At 42.4% G+C, this 20964-nt stretch overlaps 1 protein-coding gene across 1 annotated transcript in view; it reads right to left on the bottom strand.

Moving 5' to 3' along the window:
* Positions 1-20688, bottom strand: part of dab1a (DAB adaptor protein 1a) — a 238417-nt gene extending 217729 nt beyond the window's left edge. The window contains exon 1 of the mRNA XM_067990301.1: positions 20480-20688. The gene's annotated coding sequence lies outside the window, so the exon portion shown is untranslated. The remainder of the gene's footprint in view (positions 1-20479) is intronic.
* Between the last annotated feature and the right edge of the window lie 276 nt (positions 20689-20964).

Below are 20964 nucleotides of genomic sequence, written 5' to 3'. Positions count from 1 at the left end.
TGGGAAGCCTTCTCTTTAATCAATAGCAGCTTTTTATCTTGGCATGGTGGAGAAGGGTTAAGCCACAGCATTATTGGTTTAATTAGATTTTTAACCAATTTCAGATGCCAGGAAGTATTTCCAAGGGTACGGAAAATTTAGGTTGTTCAACCCAGTTTTTGAGACTCCATTCAGAGCACAGAGCTTCACTAGATGGAAGCATGGATTGCAGAATTAGCTTTACACTATTATTGCCCTATTTTCAACTTTTGTTCTGTCGAGCAAGGTTTTGTGCTCGGAATGAAGCCATGCACGGGGGTCATGAGTCATGGGGGGAGGGATCGGGGTTCAGTCATGGTGGGGTGTGTCAAGATCGGGGGTCAGTCACGGTGGGGGGGGGGGTGTCGGGGTCGGGGGTCATCGTGGGGGTCCGCAATCGTTGAGGGGAAGGATGTGGGGTCGGAGGATCGGAGTTGGGGGGAGGATCAGGATTGGGATCGGGGCAAGGATCGGAGTTGGGGATCAGGGGTGTGTGATCGCGATCTGGAGTCGGGTGTCCGCGATCGTTGGGGGCCGGTGCAGGTAGGCATGTTGGGCCTGGGGGAAGCACTCCTGCTCCTCCGGGCCCACAAGCTGTGCCTTTCTAGGCACCTACCTGTTAATCTCGGGCCTTCTCGCCTCCTTTCATGAGGCGTAAAACAGAAGGCCCGAGAATCCTGGCCCCTGAGGTGAAATCGGGAAGTCCAAAAAAATGGAGGGCCGAAGCCTCCTTGTGAGGTTTTAAGGCCCGACCCGCCTCCTGGGAGTGGGTTGGTCGCCCGCCCCTCTTCCTGTTCCGGAAATGGGCAGGTTGGAGGCGGGTCTGAAATGGTTGCAATTTTCAATGCCCCCCCACCCCCAACCCACCCGTTTTTCACTTTTAAAATCGAGCCCATAATCAGAATAATAAGGCTAATAATCATTGGTTCCAATTTGCTAAAAATAATTCGGTTCTGTTTTTGGGTCCACTAATTAATCTGTCACGATACTACTTCTGTTTCCTTTCTGGCTCTTCCAGAGGAAGCGAAACTGCCTGTTTAATTTTTAAATACTGTTCCTCATGGGTGGATGTACAGCTCATTCAAATTCTACATAACCTTCATTGTCTGGCTTTAGGTTTTGAATAATCAATCCTTTATAAATAAAGTATCAGCATACGAATTTCAATAACCAAAACAAAATTGGTTTGTAAAACAACTTCAATCATTCATAAACAGACAGTGGAGAAGCACATTAAAAATCTTAAAATGAGAATTATAGAAATTACAACACAAAAAACGCCAGTTTAGCCCAACAGTCTTTGTTAGTGTTTATTCTCCACGTGAATAATAGTCCTCATCCCATGTACCCGCCAAGTTCCCAAATCCCTTTTTATCCTTTTTCTCCAACCACCTATCGAACCTATTCCTAAATGTTGACATGGGGCTCAATTTTCAAATGGTGGTGGGATGGCAGGGGTGGGAGGGGTGAGGGGGGTCAATGGGCACCCGGCAAACCCGGATAATAAAATCTTACCATTCCTCACGCGATCGCGAGTTAATAGCTGGCCCTTAACGTGGCTTCCGGGTTTGCCGTCAGAAAGCTGTCAGCTGGAGTGTCTCTATTTAAAGAGCCATTGCTCCAATGGCTTTTGCTGGAGCAAAGACTAAAATGACACAATGGAGCAGCACAGGGGCAAGGCTGCTCCAAGATTTAATGACGCCTCACTTCAGGTGCTACTGGCCGGGGTGAGGAAGAGGAGGCAAGTGTTTTACCCGGCCGATAGATGGAAGTGCTCTGCTTCTGCCATCAAGGCGGCCTGGCTGGAGGTGTCAGAGGAGGTCCCGAGCAGCAGCAACATATCCCGCACTTGGGTCCAATGCAAGAAGCGTTTCAATGACCTAACTAGGTCAGCAAAAGTGAGCACACTTACTGAATCTTCTGCATTCAGTGTTCCACATCACCCCCCCACCGCCCACAATTCATTCTGCACTGCCAAAAATACTCCATGACATCACTCCTCACACCCATTTAAGGCTCATCCTCAACTTACCTTCACTTCCTCACCTCCCCATTTGTCACCCCACCACCACACTCACCCCAATCCTCAGCCAATGTGATGTCTCTGTCTTATACTCACCCTCTGATGCACCTCTTTCACGGTCAGCTTCACCCAAAGCAATGCATTCATCGGTTGGCCACTTCACCATCACCCACAAGTCTGTACTTTCTCCCCTTCTAGGAGAAAAGAGCGCAAAATGCACGAGAGAGGGCGAAGACTGGAGGGGGGGCCTCAACAAATAGTGGTCCTCACAGACGCGGAGGAGGAAGCCCTGCAGATCAGCCGCACCCTCGAGTGCCTGTCCGACAGGGACGCCGAGTCTGGCACCCCACAAACATCTGGTGAAGCAACTTTACCATTCATCACACACAACGTGAATTGATGTTAACAATGATTGGCATGTTGAATTCCTCAGTACGCTCATCGCAATATTATACATCTGTGATGATGCTTAATATTGCCTTCTGTTCTCTTACAGGCCAGTCAACGACTGCAGTGATGGCAGAGGGTGATTCCTCAGAGGAGCTCCAGGCCTCTGAGGACGCACTGTCACATCTTAGTGAGCCATCCACCAGTGCAGATACTCACACCTCGGTGGGTCCTAGTAGTCAGTTAGTTGGGTTGGCACCTGGTGAGTCACCACACACAAGTGAGCACGAGCAGACACTGGTGGCAGGGGCAGCTGTGGAGAGTCCGCATCGGTGGGAGCACTCCTCTCCAGGCTCTGCTCAGCTGGATGCAGATGCTGAACCCCGGGGGCCATCCTTTAAAAGGAGAACAATCGAGGGACAGTAGCACATTTGCGAGGTACTGCAACAAGTGCCATGCGCACTCGCCACAAGAGCACAGAGGATGGAGGAGTCCAACTCCTGCGTGAATGGAATTGTGGCAGAGGTACGGGAGGGAATCTCTGAGATACTGTCACAGGGACGTGCGCAACTATCTGAGACAGCGCGCAGGTAAATGCAGGAATGTCTGCGATGGAGAGAAGGCTAGCCTCCATTGAGCTTCAAGCACAACTCACAAATGAGTCCTGTACCCATGGGGAGCCAGCCACAGAATCCCACTGTCCTCTCCATCTGACTGAGGTCGTCCATGGGAACGTTGACGTATTGCGAGGCCCTGCGAAACAAGCCGTCGGTGACCTGCATTATGCACTTGTGTGCAGATGACTGAAAGACCCCGGCAATGTCACCGGTGGCCCCCTGGAATGATCTGGAGGTGAAGAAGTTGTGGGCAGTGGTGACTTTAACAGCACCGCTCGGCCCAGCCGGGGGCAGCTCGGCATAAAGGAGGCTGCAGATGTCTGCGACCACCTAGCGACTCACTCTGAGCCTCCGTATGCACTGCACCTCAGAGAGGTCCAGGAAGCTGAGCCTCGGTCTGTAGACCCTCTAACGAGGGTAGTACGTCCTGCGACGTCACTCCCTCTATTATTGCCCTCTATGCTCTTGTGCAGGTTGCTGTGGTGCAGCACTGTGTTGTGGAGCTCCAAGTGGCGGAAGTGCACGCCGTGCTTGGCGAGGATGGTGATGTTGCTCGTCCTCGGATATAGTGGTGAATGCAGCCATTGCACCCCCCAATCCTGATGGCGTCAGTTTGAGGGGGTCCAAAAAGTTGGTAAATATGTGTGAACAGAAGAATTCTGAGTGGAAGCCAAGAATCTTCAGTCTAAACACAAAGATCTCCCAGCCAAAAGTTTGTCTGAAAGAACTGAATGCCCTGCTGCAATAACTCACCTTTTATCCCCATCTGTCAAACAGGCATTTCAATGTTCAAATGGCTGCCGGCTGAAACACGTCTCTTATAACATGGAGTGTTTCCCACAGCACGGGAAATGCACTTAAATTGCCTGCTGGACTTCCACTTTCCAGAAGCGCATACGCACGCAGATGCGTCTGTGTGAGGCACGGAAGTCCGCAGGTCGGAGACAGCTTCCTTACCCACTTGGGATTTTCCCGATTTTCCCAGCCCCCCCCCGCCCCCAACCCACCTGCACTTTGATTTGAAAATCGAGCCCATGGTCTCTGCTTCAATTAACAACTTTGGTAATGCATTCCACAGGCTCATCACCTTCTATGTGAAAATATTTATCATGCACTCTATCCAAACACTCTTATATTTATTCTTATATCTATGCCATCTCATTCTAGACCCTTCAATCACTGGAAATAGTCTGTTTCTATCAATTCTGTCTCATCCCTTCATAGCTTTAAACTCCTCTGTTCTAACCCCAATTTTTCAGCCCCAATTTTTTCCCATTCTTTCTTCATATTTTACTTCCTCATGCCAGGCAGCATCCTAGTGAATCAATGTTGTACCCTCTCTGATGCCTCAATATCTTTCCGATAGTGTGGAGCCCAAAACTGCACACAATATACAATTATGGTGAATCTATATAAAGCCTTAGTAAGACCACAACATTTTGATTTTTATATTCTATACCTCTTGCCATAAAACTCAGTATTCAAGTTTTTTTTTGCCTTGTCCACTTGAAGTACTGCTTTTATAGTTTTGTGAACCTGAACCCCCTAATCCATCTGCTCTTCCACACCACCCAGCTTTCCTCATTCAAAGTATAATTATTACTTTTATATTTTTGAATCAAAATGTTCCCTCACATTTACTGACATAAATTCCATCTGACGTTTTTTTGCCCATTTTCACCATCTTATCAATATCCACTTGCAGCTTTCTTTGTTCCCCAGAATTACTTAGTACGCTTCCTATTTTAGTATTGAGAACAGGCCATCCACAGACCATGTATAACCTATCCCATACATTTCATCTCCTGACGGAAAGATCGGCAGAAATACTTGCTGATCCCAAAACATAATTAAGGACACTCTAGGATATTCTTCTATTGCCACATTTCCACAGTTCACCCTAGGCCTGTTGTCTTCCACACACACTAATCTCTCTCTCCCCTTAGTCTAAAAAAATCCCTGTTGCTGTTCTGTAAGGCTTCTTCAACAGATCAATATGCCTTCCAAGTTGGGGTGCCAAAGATTGCATGCACTGTTGTAAATGTGGCCTCAGCCGCACTTGGTACAAAGTTTGAATACTTTGAAATTATAGTCAAAAGACAAAGATGTATCCTACCATTTAGCTTTGCCAATTACAGTTTGAGATTGACTGGAAACTTTTAGTGAGTGGGCAATAATTACTCTCAGATCCTTTTCTAACCTCTCAAATTATCTTCTTCCTGAATATATATATATATATATATATATATATTAATTGTAAGGTAATGCGTACGCATAACCTCACAATTAAAAAATTGTATTAAAATCCACCTACTTATTGTTATTCACCTTACTTATGGGTCTAGAGCTTTTTAAAATGCGATTTATCTCCTTTCTATTTGCCAATTTATCACATAGTTTAGTTTCATCAGCAAACTTAATAAAATTACACAATAACAATTTATAATATCCTGTGTGTATAGTATAGGCAAGAATTTTAAGAAGTCTATCCATATTGTAAAACAATTTCTATTCATTCATTCCAAAAACATTACAATCTGTGATGTGCTGCAAATGTCCAGTAGAAAGAGATTAAGAATTCTTTATTAGCAAGTATAGCTTAATATAAAAGGCATAAACATTCCATGCCTTTTATATTAAGCTATACTTGCTAATAACTGATGATTTTTTTTTCTGTGTCCCAAAAGGAGAGTTGTACACAAAACAACTGTTGTCAGGCCATCTCTGGCCAGCAGTCTAGTAACAAAGGGACAGTGAGAAACTAAGTGTACAGATGCTTTCTTTATTAGGGAATGACCTTTGGGTTAGTGGTATCATTCCCACCTTGGAGTCAGAAGGTGAAAGCAAGCCTCACTCCAGACAGTCACAGCGAGTGGAGACTAGATAACGGTCTCTAAATATTGGGTTGACATCCGACAGAATACTCGCGGCTGGGATGGAGTGACCACTGGCTTAGAGGAAGTATTCCCAACTCTTAATCAGAAGGGTTGGATTCGGGTCCCACTCCAGACAGTTCTGGAGACCAGAGCGCAGGCTCTGAACCATGGATTGACAACTGATGAATGCAGGTAGCCTCCCACCCCACCATCGTAAAGAGTAGGTGGAACTCTTGGTTGCAGCCCACATAGGAGAAGATAAAAACTGTGAGGAATACAACAGGAAACCACCTCAGCTACTCTTCTCCAGCAAGTGATTCAAGAATTTCATGTTTGAGACCCGAGTTAGGACTGCCCTTTAAATACCACCCAAATAGAGCTTAATGTGCAATTTTTGTTATATTTTGCAAAATATTTTATGGAGGAACAGTACAACAGTATCCACCCTGCATACATCACTGATGCAATTGCCAGATGTGTGCAATGGTGATCAATGGAAATTTCCTCAGGGGATTTTCCCGATTGCCGGAAACCCTGGATAGATACGTAAACAGGGTTTCTGCCAATCTTCTGCTGAAGTTATGGCATCTGATTGGGAGAAACCCTGTGGAAATTCCTGGTGAAGGTATATCTGACGTTCATAGAATCATAGAAAATTTACGGCACAGAAGGATGCAACTCGGCCCATCACATTCGCTCCGGCCAAAAATGAGCCACCCAGCCTAATCCCACTTTCTAGCACTTGGTCAGTAACCTTGTAGGACATGGCACTTTAGGTACTTTTTAAATGAGTTGAGGGTTTCTGCCTCTACCACCCTTTCAGGCAATGAGTTCCAGACCCCCACCACCCTCTGGGTGAAAAAATCTTTCTTCAGCTCCCCTCTAATCCTTCTACCAATCACTTTAAATCTATGCCCCCTGGTTACTGACCTCTCTGCTAAGGGAAATAGGTCCTTCCTATCCACTGTATCTAGGTCCGTCATAATTTTGTACACCTCAGTTAAATCACTCCTCAGCCTCCTCTGTTCCAAAGAGAACAACAAAACCTTATCCAATCTTTCCTCATAACTAGAATTCTCCAGTTCTGACAACATCCTTGTAAATCTCCTCTGTACCCTCTCTAGTGCAATTACATCCTTCCTGTAATGTGGTGACCAGAACTGTACACAGTACTGAAGCTGTGGCCTAACCAGTGTTTTATACAGTTCCAGCATAGCCTCTCTGCTCTTATATTCTATGCCTCGGCTAATAAAGGAAAGTATTCCATATGCCTTCTTAACCACCTTATCTACCTGTCCTGCTACATTCCGGGATCTGTGGACTTGCACTCCAAGGTCCCTCACTTCCTCCACACCTTTCAGTATCCTCTCATTTATTGTGTACTCCTTACCTTGATTGCTCTTCCCAAATGCATTACCTCACACTTCTCTGGATTGAATTCCATTTGCCACTTTTCTGCCCATCTGACCAGTCCATTGATATCTTCCTGCAGTCTACAGCTTTCCTCCTCACTGTCAACCACACAGCCAATTTTTGTATCATCTGCAAACTTCTTAATCATGCCCCTACATTTAAGTCCAAATCATTAATATATATATATAAAAAAGCAAGGGACCTAGTACTTTTTTTTATTCGTTCATGGGATGTGGGTGACTCTGGCGAGGCCGCCATTTATTGCCCATCCCTAATTGCCCTTGAGAAGGTGATGGTGAGCCGCCTTCTTGAACCGCTGCAGTCTGTGTGGTGAAGGTTCCCCCACAGTGCTGTTAGGAAGGGAGTTCCAGGATTTTGACCCAGCAACGATGAAGGAACGACAATCTATTTCTAAGTCGGGATGGTGTTTGACTTCGAGGGGAACGTGCAGGTGGTGTTGTTCCCATGTACCTGCTGCTCTTGTCCTTCTAGGTGGTACAGGTTGCGGGTTTGGGAGGTGCTGTCGAAGAAGCCTTGGCGAGTTGCTGCAGTGCATCCTGTGGATGGTGCACACACTGCAGCCACTGTGCGCCGGTGGTGAAGGGAGTGAATGTTTAGGGTGGTGGATGGGGTGCCAATCAAGCTGGCTGCTTTGTCCTGGATGGTGTCGAGCTTCTTGAGTGTTGTTGGAGCTGCACTCATCCAGGCAAGTGGAGAGTATTCCATCACACTCCTGACTTGTACCTTGTAGATGGTGGAAAGGCTTTGGGGAGTCAGGAGGTGAGTCACTCGTCGCAGAATACCCAGCCTCTGACCTGCTCTTGTAGCCATAGTATTTGTGTGGCTGGTCCAGTTACATTTCTGGTCAACGGAGCCCTGCAGAACCCCACTGGAAATAGCCTTCCAGTCACAAAAACACCCGTCGACCATTACCCTTTTCTTCCTGCCACTGAGCCAATTTTGGATCCAACTTGCCACTCTCCCTTAGATCCCATGGGCTTGTACTTTTTTGACCAGTCTGCCATGTGGGACCTCGTCAAAAACCTTGCTAAAATCCATGTCGACCCTCCTTGTTACCTCCTCAAAAAATTCAATCAAGTTAGTCAGACATGACCTTCCCTTAACAAATCCATGCTGACTGTCCTTGATTACTTCATGCCTTTCTAAGTGACGGTTTATCCTGTCCCTCAGAATTGATTCCAATAATTTACCTACCACCGAGTTTAGACTGACTGGCCTGTAATTACTCGGTCTATCCCTCGCTCCCTTTTTAAACATAACATTAGCAGTCCTCCAATCCTCCGGCACCAGGCCAGTATCCAGTGAGGATTGGAAAATGAGGGTCTCCGCTATTTCCTCCCTCGCTTCTTTTAATAGCCTGGGATACATTTCATCTGGGCCTGGCGATTTATCTACTTTCAAAGATGTTAATCCCCTTAATACTTCATCTCTCACTCAGTTTATCCCATCCAATATTTCACACTCCTCCTCCTTAACTACAATGTCTGCATCGTCCCCCTCTTTTGTGAAGACAGACACAAAGTATTCATTAAGAATCATCCCAACATCCTTCGCCTCCAAACATAGGTTACCTTTTTGGTCTCTAATAGGCCCTACTCTTTCCTTAGTTATCCTCTTGCTCTTAATGTATTAATAAAACATCATGCTAAACCAACAGATTCAATATAAAAGGTCCAGAATGGATATTAAAACTTTGAACCTCCGGAGAAATTGTTCAGCTGCTCTGTTCAGCATCACTGACTCACTGAGATTACATACAAGTATAACACCATATATAATCACAACACTCTGTGAAAAGAGTTAAGATCTTGTTTTGCTGTATTCTGTTTAACCTCGACTAATAAAAAGTATGATTTTTAAAAAAAAATTATTTCTATAAGATTTGTTTTCCTTAGAGGCACGGTATTCCTTTGTAAACATGAGGTATATGATGATACAGTAGAACAGACAGCTACTTGCTACAAAATAGAATGTATTTTTCTCATTGTTAATCTATACAAAGGGGTAGACATAAGGAAACTAGTGAGTGACACCAGTAGAATATGGTAATGGATGTTTCATCCATTAATACCACTAGTTATTCTCATCCTAAAATGGGTAAAAGAAAATCAGCAGAAAAAATTGCTTAGGAACTATTAACGCTTTCTGAGAAACTTGTGCAGCACAGGGGGAGATGTAAACAAAAGTAAGTCATGAACTCACATTCAGAACTAGCCTTTAATAACATACTATCAATAGTATTAGGTATATTTTAATAACCATGTAGTTCTTATTTAAATGAAGTATATAAATGGAATATTAATAACTGATGTGTAGCCAGCAATGATCGACAGTTGATCAATGAAATTTTATGTGAAATCCACTGTATGGAACACAGCAACTGCCTTCAAACATAAAAGCTGCAATAGGATAACAGTTGTCACAGTTTCAGTGTCCTGCATCAGTCAGTATCCATCAGGACATGGAGGAGCTTCATGCAAAAGGATGGAATGTAATCCCAAAAAAAGAATGGCTTGTGTCTTCGGGTTGGGTTCCTGTGCAGGATTTTGGGAGATTTCCAGCACCATCCTCACATGGGCCTAGAAATTGGTTTGTGCCAGCCTGCCAAACCGTGCGGAGGGTACGATCCTTGCACCGGAACGGCAAGCCTGAGGCCTACCTAATATTGGGTCTTGGGCCTCCTTTACTGGATACCGGCGAGCTGCAGATACCTCCTGGGCGTTCCCAGGCAACTCGCTGGCGAAGGAGATTACAATTTCGGGCTGCTGCATCGCCAGCAAGGAGCAGGAGCCGGTAGCAGTCCTTGGCACTGAAGTGGAGCCGAGAGGAGCATTCCTACTTCAGGGAAGTATTTTTTTTTAAAACTTACCTTTTTGGTTGTGACCTCCAGCAGTCCCTTTAAGGAGCGCTGGTCAGGCCGCATGTAGATCACATTTTTATGAAATCAGCAGGGCTGACGTCTGTAAATGTAACTCTTTGATGCACCCTAAAAGGATCTCCTTTGTCTCGGAGCCTGAGGGTAAAGCATAATATATGAAGAGGAGCTGTCAGCTCCTAGGAATGGGAGAGGAGGTAGGGACTCATCTCTGTTTATATTATTGTCTATGAACAAAACTTAATCAGATCAATGTTGTCTAGTTAATATGTCTAGTTTGTAAAATAATAATGTGGGTAAATTGGCTACTGTGAGAAGAAATGAAGTTCATTGTCTGTGAAATGCATTAACCTTTGAGGGATGTCATGTCAAATGGAAATTCCAAACAAGCTAAAAGCCTAATCTGTAATTAGAGGGCCTTGGGGATAAATTGGAATTTTTGTTCTCATTTTTGTGGAGCCATTATGGACAAGCCATTATGAAAACATCACAGCTAGATTGCCAAACTCTTTGAAAGTTATATTAGTGAAGTAGTAATTTAGGTGCTTGACAAGTATTAATGCATAGGGTTACTGGTCCCTGTTTGAAAAAGAGGAAAAAATTCTCTCCTCAGTGCAGGTACCTGTTAGTAAGTGAATTATATCTGCAGCGCGGTACTGCTAAATTGTCGTCTGTTACTTGAATGGATGTTCTGTCTATATCCAGCAGGCAGCAATTATAAAAATAATAATCAGTACTTCAAACAATTATTTAATTAAGATAAAACAGAAAATCACATATTTAGAAAAACTGAACTAAATACGGTAAATTCAGAAACAACAGCACTAACTAAGGGAACCCAAACAAATTGTTGACTGTCTTTTATTATAAAGGCACTGACTGACCAACTGTGCATTTCCAGTATTTTCTGTTCGTGTTTCAATTAAATGTGTTTTTTTTAAAAAAAAGACAAATGTTATCTTTTTCTCTCTTTCACACTGAATGCAAATGTGATGTGGTGAAGTCATGAATCTAAAGTGGTGTTTCACAGACAATTTAAAGTCTTTTAGCTGGATTGACTGTCCATGTTCCCCTTTCTAGCTATCAGCATGTCAATTTCAGATCAATTTCAATATCAACCAAGCAGTGATGTATATATACTTGGGGTAATTTAGAAGTGCTGGCAAGTCGCTAGAACATTGTAAATTTACTGTGGAATATTTTGCTATGATTTAGCTATGACCTTTAGTGCAAATTGTTATTGATGGGTGCAAAGTTGAACTGCAAGCTTGTTTCCAGTGGGGTTCCGCAGGGCTCAGTACTAAGTCCATTGCTTTTTGTGATATATATATCAATGATTTAGACTTAAATGTAGGGGGCCTGATGTTACAAAAGTTGGCCGTATGGTCAATAGTGAGGAGGAAAGCTGTGTAGAGTGCAGGAAGATATCAATGGACTGGTCAGGTGGGCAGAAAAGTGGCAAATGGAATTCAATCTAGTGAAGTGTGAGGTAATGCATTTGGGGAGGCCAAACAAGGCAAGGGAGTACACAATAAATGGGAGGATACTGAGAGGTGTAGAGGAACAGTGGGACCTTGGAGTGCATTTCCACTGATCGCTGAGTGTAGCAGGACAGGTAGATAAGGTGATTAAGAAGGCATATAAGATACTTTCCTTTATTAGCCAAGGCATAGAATATAAAAGCAGGGAGGTTATGCTAGAACTGTATAAAACACTAGTTAGGCCACAGCTACAGTACTGCGTATAATTCTGGTCACCACTTTACAGGAAGGATGTAATTGCACTAGAGAGGGTACAGAGGAGATTTACAAGGATGTTGCCAGGGCTGGAGAATTTTAGATATGAGGAAAGATTGGATAGGTTGGGGTTGTTTTCTTTGGAACAGAGGGAAGATTTAATTGAGGTACATAAAATTATGAGGGGCCTAGATAGAGTAGATAGGAAGGACCTATTTCCCTTAGCAGAGAGGTCAAAAACCAAGGGGCATAGATTTAAAATAATTGGTTGAAAGACTGCCTGAAAGGGTGGTAGAGACAGAAACCCTCATCACATTTAAAAATGTGGACACTTGGATATGCACTTGAAGTACTGTAACCTACAAGGCTTCGGGCCAAATGCTGAAAAGAGGGATTAGGCTGGATAGCTCTTTTCGGCCAGCACAGACACGATGGGCCAAATGGCCTCTTTTTGTGCCGTAAATGTCTATGATTCTACAAAATAACCACCTCTTAGGAATACTCGAATTTGACCCAATTCAAGCCACTTTAGTCTTGGATGCACATTTCCCTTTTAAAATAGAATTTGCAAGACATACATGCTCCAAGTAAGGGAAGATGACCCTCTGTTGGGCCATTGCATTTCCAAATGCCACCTCATTTTCTATTGCCATTTAGGTTGATAGGCAGGTGGGCTTTTGCTGGAGTTAAACCAACAAAGCTTTTAAAAAGAAATTGCCTTCACAAGTATTTAATGATTCCTTTTTGTACTTGAGGAAGGAGAACAGTCTGAAGAAATCGTTGAAAGAGATGCAATAAATAGTGTGTCAGGGACCACGAGAGCAGCTCAGTGGAGACTTTCCTGTCCAACCTTTCCCTCCCCATGACACATCAGTGTGAAGATGCCTGGTCTATGCTCATTGCCTTTTTAGGGCACCTGAGAAATCAGTAGTGATGGGATCTATTTTATAGTGCTATCCAATAATACTTCAGCACAGTGCTACCACGGTGTCTATTGTGGTTGCAAATTCAAATGCATGTCACATTCAGTGGTGCAGTATACATGGTTCTGCAGTAAATTCTAAATTAATGTTTATTAAGAATAAAGCTCAAGATAAAAATAACTGCAAAATTCAACTGAGAAAACCAATGTAGATTTGTATTATTGCTGACTACAAAACAAGGAATAAAAAGACCCAGCAAAAAAGATACATCAGCTCGAAAGACTGTGCAATAAAGTAAAGCACAGCCTGATGTTACATCATTTTAAAGGAGAAGTTAAGAATAGTGGGAGTACTTTCAATATTCCACGATCTTGGCATTCCCACTGGTAGTGGCGCTCACAGGTAGTGCATCTTGGGAAACTGCAGCCCGTGATTTCCAAAAATATGCTCTCTGTGAGCATCAATACTTCCTACCATCCATCCTGGCAAGTTTTAAAACATTAAATATCTCCTGCAAGGTCTAGTGCTAATTATCTTGGCTCCACAGACATCAATCATTTTGCATAGGTACATAAGAATTTTTAAGAATGGGAAAAGATCGTTAAGACCCCACAAGCTCAGCTTGCCTTTTCTTTTAATATAGATCTCAGCTGCCTCCTCACCATACCCCTCAATAATTTTTCTCTTCTAATTGCTATTTGAATCTATTTGAATAGTCCACTTCAATGACCTTCCTGGGTAACTTATTCACAAGTCTATTACTCTGCTGACTTGCTTTTTTGCGCTTAACTTTGTATTCTTAATTTCTCTTCTCTGGTATCTGAATCTCTTGCCATAGTGAACAAGCTGTGTGGATTAATTTTGTTAATTCCTTTTCAATGAAATTGAAAAACTGAAAAATATTATTCAGGCAGATGAGAGCGAATATTACTCATAATTTCTGATGTCACTGAATGAAGCTTTGAACCAACACCACCTGTAAGTTAATGAGCCCATTTTCACAATTATTCCTGCTGATCAGAGTGTCTGCTGCTCATGTGAAGATGAGTTAATCACAGTGCCAGCACGCTACAACTTGCATGGCTCCATTCTTGACACAAAGGGGAACTGGACTATCTGCTTGTTTTGCTGATCTTTGTCAAATAGACCCTTGAGAATCCATACAGCAAAGTCCAAATGCAATCTATGGTGACTCGAATGATCCACTCTGAAATCTGAAATCTGAAATCAATAGTAATTGGAGCCTTGTAGCATGCTGGCAGTTCAATGACATCACCAGTATCCCACAGTCACACTCAGTGAATAAGCTTCAGTTACATCAAAAACTACAAACACCAGCTTAGTTCTTGTAACATTAACATTGAAATGTTCAATTTAACGAAGGTGATCATTTTTATTTTCTCTCCATTTTGACCCAACAAACTTTCAAAGACATGCATGTTTGACTGCCTAATTGAGATCATGGCGTAGCTCTACCAGCCACATCTGCAGCAAGCCTGTTTGTTGATATGATTATTATTTCATTAATCAACTGCACATCCTCAAAGGGAGCCACTGTGAACTGCAGGGAGGCAAGTTTATCACAGCAACAATTCCACTTCCCAGGGAATTCCAAAACTTCAATGGCTCTCTTTTTTGGAATACACTCAATTGAAATGAACAGTCCTCCCACTGGGATAGTCCTTTCAGATAAACCAATTCATCGAGCATCACAGTACATCAAAAATATTTTTAAAATACTGTTTGGCAATCTATGCAGCATGCCAGTCTCTTTACTTTCCCATTAGCTGTCGGAGATCTGACAAAGTTATGAATGATGATGTATGGACAAAATTATACAAGGATAGAAATATAGAATCTTAGAAAGGTTACAGCACGGAAGGAGGCCATTCGGCCCATCGAGTCCGCGCCAACTCTATGCAAGAGCAATCCAGCCAGTCCCACTCCCCTGCCCTTTCCCCATAGCCCTGCAAATGTTTTCCTTGCAAGTACTTATCCAGTTCCCTTTTGAAGGCCATGACTGAATCTGCCTTCACCACCCCCTCGAGCAGTGCATTCCAGATCCTAACCACTCGCTGTGTAAAAAAGTTTTTCCTCATGTCACCTTTGGTTCTTTTGCCAATCACCTTAAATCTACATCCTCTGGTCCTTGACCCTACCGCCAATGGGAACAGTTTCTCTCTATCTATTCTGACTAGACCTTTCATGATTTTAAACACCTCTATCAAATCTCCTCGCAACCGTCTCTGTTACAAGAAGAACAACCCCAGCTTCTCCAGTCTATCCACGTAACTTAAGCCCCTCATCCCTGGAATTATTCTAGTAAATCTCTTTTACACCCTTTCTAAGGCCTTCAAATCTTTTCTGAAGTGCGGTGCCCAGAACTGGACACAATACTCCAGTTGTGGCCGAACCAGTGTTTTATAAAAGTTCATCATGACTTCCATACTTTTGTACTCTATGCCTTTATTTATAAAGCCCAGGATCCTGTATGCTTTTTTTTACCACTTTCTCAACCTGCCCTGCCACCTTCAACGATTTGTGCACATATACCTCCAGATCTCTGTTCCTGTATCCCTCTTAGAGTTGTGCCCTCTAGTTTATATTGCCTCTCCCCGTTCTTCCTAATGAAATGTATCACTTTGCATTTTTCTGCATTAAATTTCATCTGCCACGTGTCCGCCCACCAGCCTGTCTATATCCTCTTGAAGTCTTCCTAACTATTTATTACCATCCAAGTTTTGTGTCATCTGCAAATTTTGAAATTATGCCCTGTCCAAGTTATTAATATATATCAAGAAAAGCCATGGTCCCAGCACTGACCTCTGGGGAACACCACTGTACATCTCCCTCCAGTCCGAAAAACAACCGTTCACCACTACTCTCTGTTTCCTATCCCTTAGCCAATTCTGTATCCATGTTGCTACTGCCCCGTTTATTCCATGGGCCGCAATCTTGATGATAAGCCTGCCGAGCGGCACTTTCATCAAACGCCTTTTGCAAGTCCATATACATTACATCAACTGCATTGCCCTCATCTACCCTCTCTGTTACCTCATCAAAAAACTCTATCAGGTTTGCATAATCAATATTTTCTATTAATTTTTACTTGCTGAACATGTCAGTTCATCAGCTATATACATATGTGCTAAAAAAAAGGCACGGTAATGCACCAAAATGTAACCTGATCACCATATAGTATATTAAAAGGAAATTTATATTTTGTAAAATAATGCCATTTAGAACTCGCCTCATTGCTTAGTGGATAAAAGCATGGCAATAAAAAGCGGGAAGGAACCACGTTAGTTCCAAGGTCTGTGTTTCGTTAGCTCATCTCAGATAACATGACATGCGGTGCTACTATTGGCCTCAATGCCCTTGGGTTTGGGAGCTGAAAAATCAGCCAGGCTTCCCATTGCTGATCATTATCCAGTGACTCTATGGAAAGTGAGTGTGTTGGGTGAGGACAGGATTGGGCTCGGCTACGATGTTTTCTATAGGCGAACAGGCTGCCACAATCACTGCCTAGTCTTACGTATGATGAATGGCCACTTGAATGGAGTCCCAGCGAGCATTGGGACCCATGGATTTGTGTCCGAGGAAGATTCAATACCTTAAGGGGAGGAGAGGCAAATCAAAATTATTTTAAAAACCATTAAAAGAAATACATGCACATTGAGCGTTGAAATCTAGCCCGACTTTGATGTGTATTAGTTTTTAAGTAAAACCTGCAGAACCCATTACAGTAATATTGTATTTTCAGTAATTATGCTGATACCAATTTGAATATAACGGTCTAATAATCTGAAAAAAAATGGAATCTGTAGTATACAGTTACCATGGAAACAGGCAGTGACATTCCAGACTATACACACTCTGTTCCATTATCTGAAGCAAGGGCCCATGCGTCTGATACAATTTTGCAATAAATACTGAATTAAAGATTATGAATACTTACAGCCATTTCAAACAAGCATCATCTGCACTAGAAGACACTGTAACTTTACACTGTTTTCTTAATTCATTATTGCCATGGTATGGATAAAGGATTGTAGACCAAGCATGAAATTACAATATACCAAGTAATTTCCATTGACTCCCATGGCAAAGAGACCCTAATCCATGAAGCACAACACTTCTATGCAAATCAGTTTAACATTTATCAAAGTATTGAAATACAAAGCAAAGTCCAAATATGCTTGATGCTTTACAGGAAGTGCTTTTTTATTAATAAGCTGAGGTGCTCCATCTGTCCATCTCTAAGCTGCTAATAAAGATCAACAGTAGCTGTAATGGCTCATCTACATTGGTGAAATTCAATGACTGTTTGGATTAAAAGAAATGAAAAGTACAGTTTGAACAGACCAATTCTGATTTCAGCAACCATAGGAATTGTGCTATTGCTAAGAGTCACTAAAATTGAGACCATCCATTCAACCGCCTCTGCTGCTTTCCCTCCTTCTACTTGCCCACCAGCCAAACCTCCCTTATAAGGCTCCCCCTTTCCCTAACCCTGAATCTGTATCTATCTGTCCCCTCACACCTTCTCTGAGCTTATTCTGTCCATGAGATCCAATTCATGCTCCCTTGAACCTATTCCCATTAAATACATCAGGTGAAAACTTATAAAACCAGTTGCTCCAGGGAGACAGAGTCATGGTGCTATGTTGAGGAAATGATTCACCCAACTATACAATTAGACAAGTCATCAAGATTATTTGTGAGTTCATAATATAACAGAAGCATTAAGAACTATGATTAAAAATCACAAAAAATCAGGACATTGCATTACTGTCATGCTTTTTGATGGGTCTGATCATAATACAGGTGCATTGTATCTTAGTTCAGTGCAGCAACCAAACCAAATGCAAAGATAGAGACATTGGGACAAGCTTTGTTTACTAACATGGAACAGTCAGTAAGCTCAGACGCACAGAAAACTCAACTTTACTGTATCATGTTATTTCATGGAGGGGACAGACAAAACTGTAACAAAGAAAAGGTTCACAATTATGTCACTACGACCAGTGCACGATCTATATGTCAAAGTCGCTCACAATTAAGATTACTATTTCATAGCTTTCTGATGGCTCAATGTGGATCTGAACTACGCAGACCAGGATGGTCCCAGGTTCGATGCATAGTCTGTGCTGAGTTAGCCTATCTCACTAGGATAGTGATACTTGTATTACAATTGTGGAAAGGGAAAAATTAGCCAAGATTCCCACACCAGATCAATATTTAGTGATTCATGTTGAAATACATGTGTCAGCTGAGAATTAAGCTTTGTCATGACGTCTCACTTGATAGAATAGTTTGCCAACTTTCTGCCTGGACTCATGCTTGAAGAATAGCCACTTGAGTGAACTACCGGAGGGTGTTTGGAACTGGTGGAACTGTAGCCCAGTATGAGTCAGCGGGGACGAAATTCAATTGCCGGCTACCCATTTCTTGCCTGCAAAAAGGGTAGCATGCAATGGAGAATTGAGGGGAGACCTCAGCCGAGCCTGGACAACTAATGTCCACCTGGTGCAATTTACAGGCAGACTTGTAAATGGGCAAGCAGAAAACCTGCCTGTTTTAGATGATAGGCTATTTAAATATTCACTGTTGTAGGACCTCGATTGCAATTTTGAAGTATAAATGGCACACTTTGGTTATTTGTAACAGACGGTGAGCGGCTTAACCTACGGTCCTTTAAGAGACTGTTGGAGGCTGATCCACAAAAGGGCACCAAACCTTTTTCTCTTTTCTTTTAGTGGGGCCAGGAGGAGCATTCCTGCTCCTTCAGTCTCCACAAAAATACTGTGGCCTGCTCCCGGCCCATTATTGCCCCGCTCTGGGATCGACCCCCTCCTCCCCGACCTCATCTGCTGGCCAGCTCAGTGTAGGGGAAGGTCCAGTTCCAATTCTGCACCAACCCACAACCAGCGAGCTGCAGCAGAGTGCCTGTTTGGTGCCCGCAGCTTGCTGGCTGCATTCAAACAAGACCTGAACCTGAAAATGGTTCCGGCCTCCCAACACCAACTTTGAAAACATGGCATGGGCGCTCTACAGACCTCATGCCCGTTTTAGACGGAAGTTGAAAATTCCCCACCTTCAGAAGAGGGGATAAACTGGACAGAAAAAGTTCATTTATATTTTCATCTGATTATTATTTTAAATACATACATAAAATGTGGTGTGAACAGAATAATTGGCAAAGAGCAGTGAGATATGGTCTATATCTCACTTATGTTCTTGACAGTAACTCACTATGGGACATAAATTGCACCACATGGGGCTTCATTTTGCATCCTTTATTTACCACATTAAACAACATTGATGAATGATCTATTTCATGGCATAAATTAATGTGCATTCAGGTCACAATACAAACTGGCACTGGGCCAGCACATCGTTCCTTCTCTTTTTGCTCACAGTAATCTTAGATGAGATCTACGAGGTGTTAATAATTATTAATTAAAGCAATCAACATTAGTTTCAAGTGAATCTAGGAAATAGAGTCAGCCAACCAGTGATGCTGATGTATTAGTGCCAATCAGTACATGGTTTAAATGAAACGAACATAAGAAAAAATATTGGAATGGAAATATTACCAAAATTCAACAAGGTCGTCCTAGATATGGGTCGTTAAGTAATTTCTGCGTAAGCTTATAGTATTGTCTTGACAAATAGGGGACTGATTTCCTCTGTACACTGAAATCAAAGATTCCTTCATAAAAAAACAGGTTTACAATATTATACATAGCACACAGAAGAAATCTTTCCCCATGATTACTATGTCCTATTGAAGGAAAATAATATGCCTTTTATACTTATTCATAAACTTTCAACAATGACTCATAGTATTTATGTATACACAGCGTCTTCTTACAATTGCCCTATTTTCCCTTCTCCAGTCCTTCAGTCAAAGTTAAACCCTGAAATAATGGCAGGATTGTAGGAATATAATTACGTTTTTTTTGGCTCACAGAAATTATTAGGCATTATTGATTTTTCAGGACTTAAAATGAGATTAAAGTTTCTTAACGGATAATCCTTAAAGGGATATTCTAACCATTAACATTTTTAAGTAGCCTCATAAGTCAAAAAGAAATCGGATGCTGTCTGTTTAAAACTTAAACTAAACAGAGATTGGTTCATTTTTGGGAAGGAAAACTTCAAAGATCTGCTTGTTGTAGTGACATCATGTGATGTAATTAGATCAATAAGATGTGAATTCACATATCACCCTGTCACTTGCTGAGAAACTGACCTATATAGCTTTTCCAACAGCTTTACAGAGGTGGCAATAGCCCTTTAAGAAACAATACAAAATCCTTGTGAAGATTTCTGAAACATTTTCAAGATACACGCACACATAGGAAAATACTACCAAAGAATATTCTGACCTTTTCACATAATTGTAATCTTCACCGAGATTATGTACAGATCTATTATTTTCTAGTTTATCGTAAAACTATTTTGACCTTCATGCTTTTGCAAATAAGGATTAGGAAGCCTAAAATCAAAATGAGTTGATCCAGACTATTGATGGTGGAGCAGAAATTCAATTCAATAAAAATACAACTAAATATAAACACTGACCTGAATAAAATAAACTGTCACCTGAATTTCCTTGCATCGGATGTTACAGACAGGATGATTGCACCACCGAGCAAACTCATTTTTGTGGGATATGCTTGTCACCCACTTCTGCTATCTCTCTCTTGCTGGCCAGTGTGTTGCATAGACCATCTCATTCCTTCACTGAACGCTGTCAGAGTCTAAGCACGCTTTCTGCTCCATGTGATGTTGCCAGGTTACCTCTCCCAGGAGGGGAGCGAAAGACTAGGCCTAAGTGACCAATCGAGCAGGAGTTCAAAGTTCAGCTTCCAAATGGAGAGAATAAAATCAAAGGCCGGTATTCATTATGAGCCAACTCATTATGTGCCAGTTAAGCCCAATATCCTTCCCTATTGAGCCTCAAAAACGTTTTGGCTGTGTTCTGTGACAATGACCCAGTAAATCCTATCAACCGTCTGAGCATGCGCATTAACAATGCACAATTAAATACTGAGGCATTGACCCTT

Source organism: Heptranchias perlo, chromosome 9 (assembly GCF_035084215.1).
Source record: "Heptranchias perlo isolate sHepPer1 chromosome 9, sHepPer1.hap1, whole genome shotgun sequence".
Taxonomy (NCBI): domain Eukaryota; kingdom Metazoa; phylum Chordata; class Chondrichthyes; order Hexanchiformes; family Hexanchidae; genus Heptranchias; species Heptranchias perlo.
This window is presented reverse-complemented; position numbering and strand designations above follow the sequence as displayed.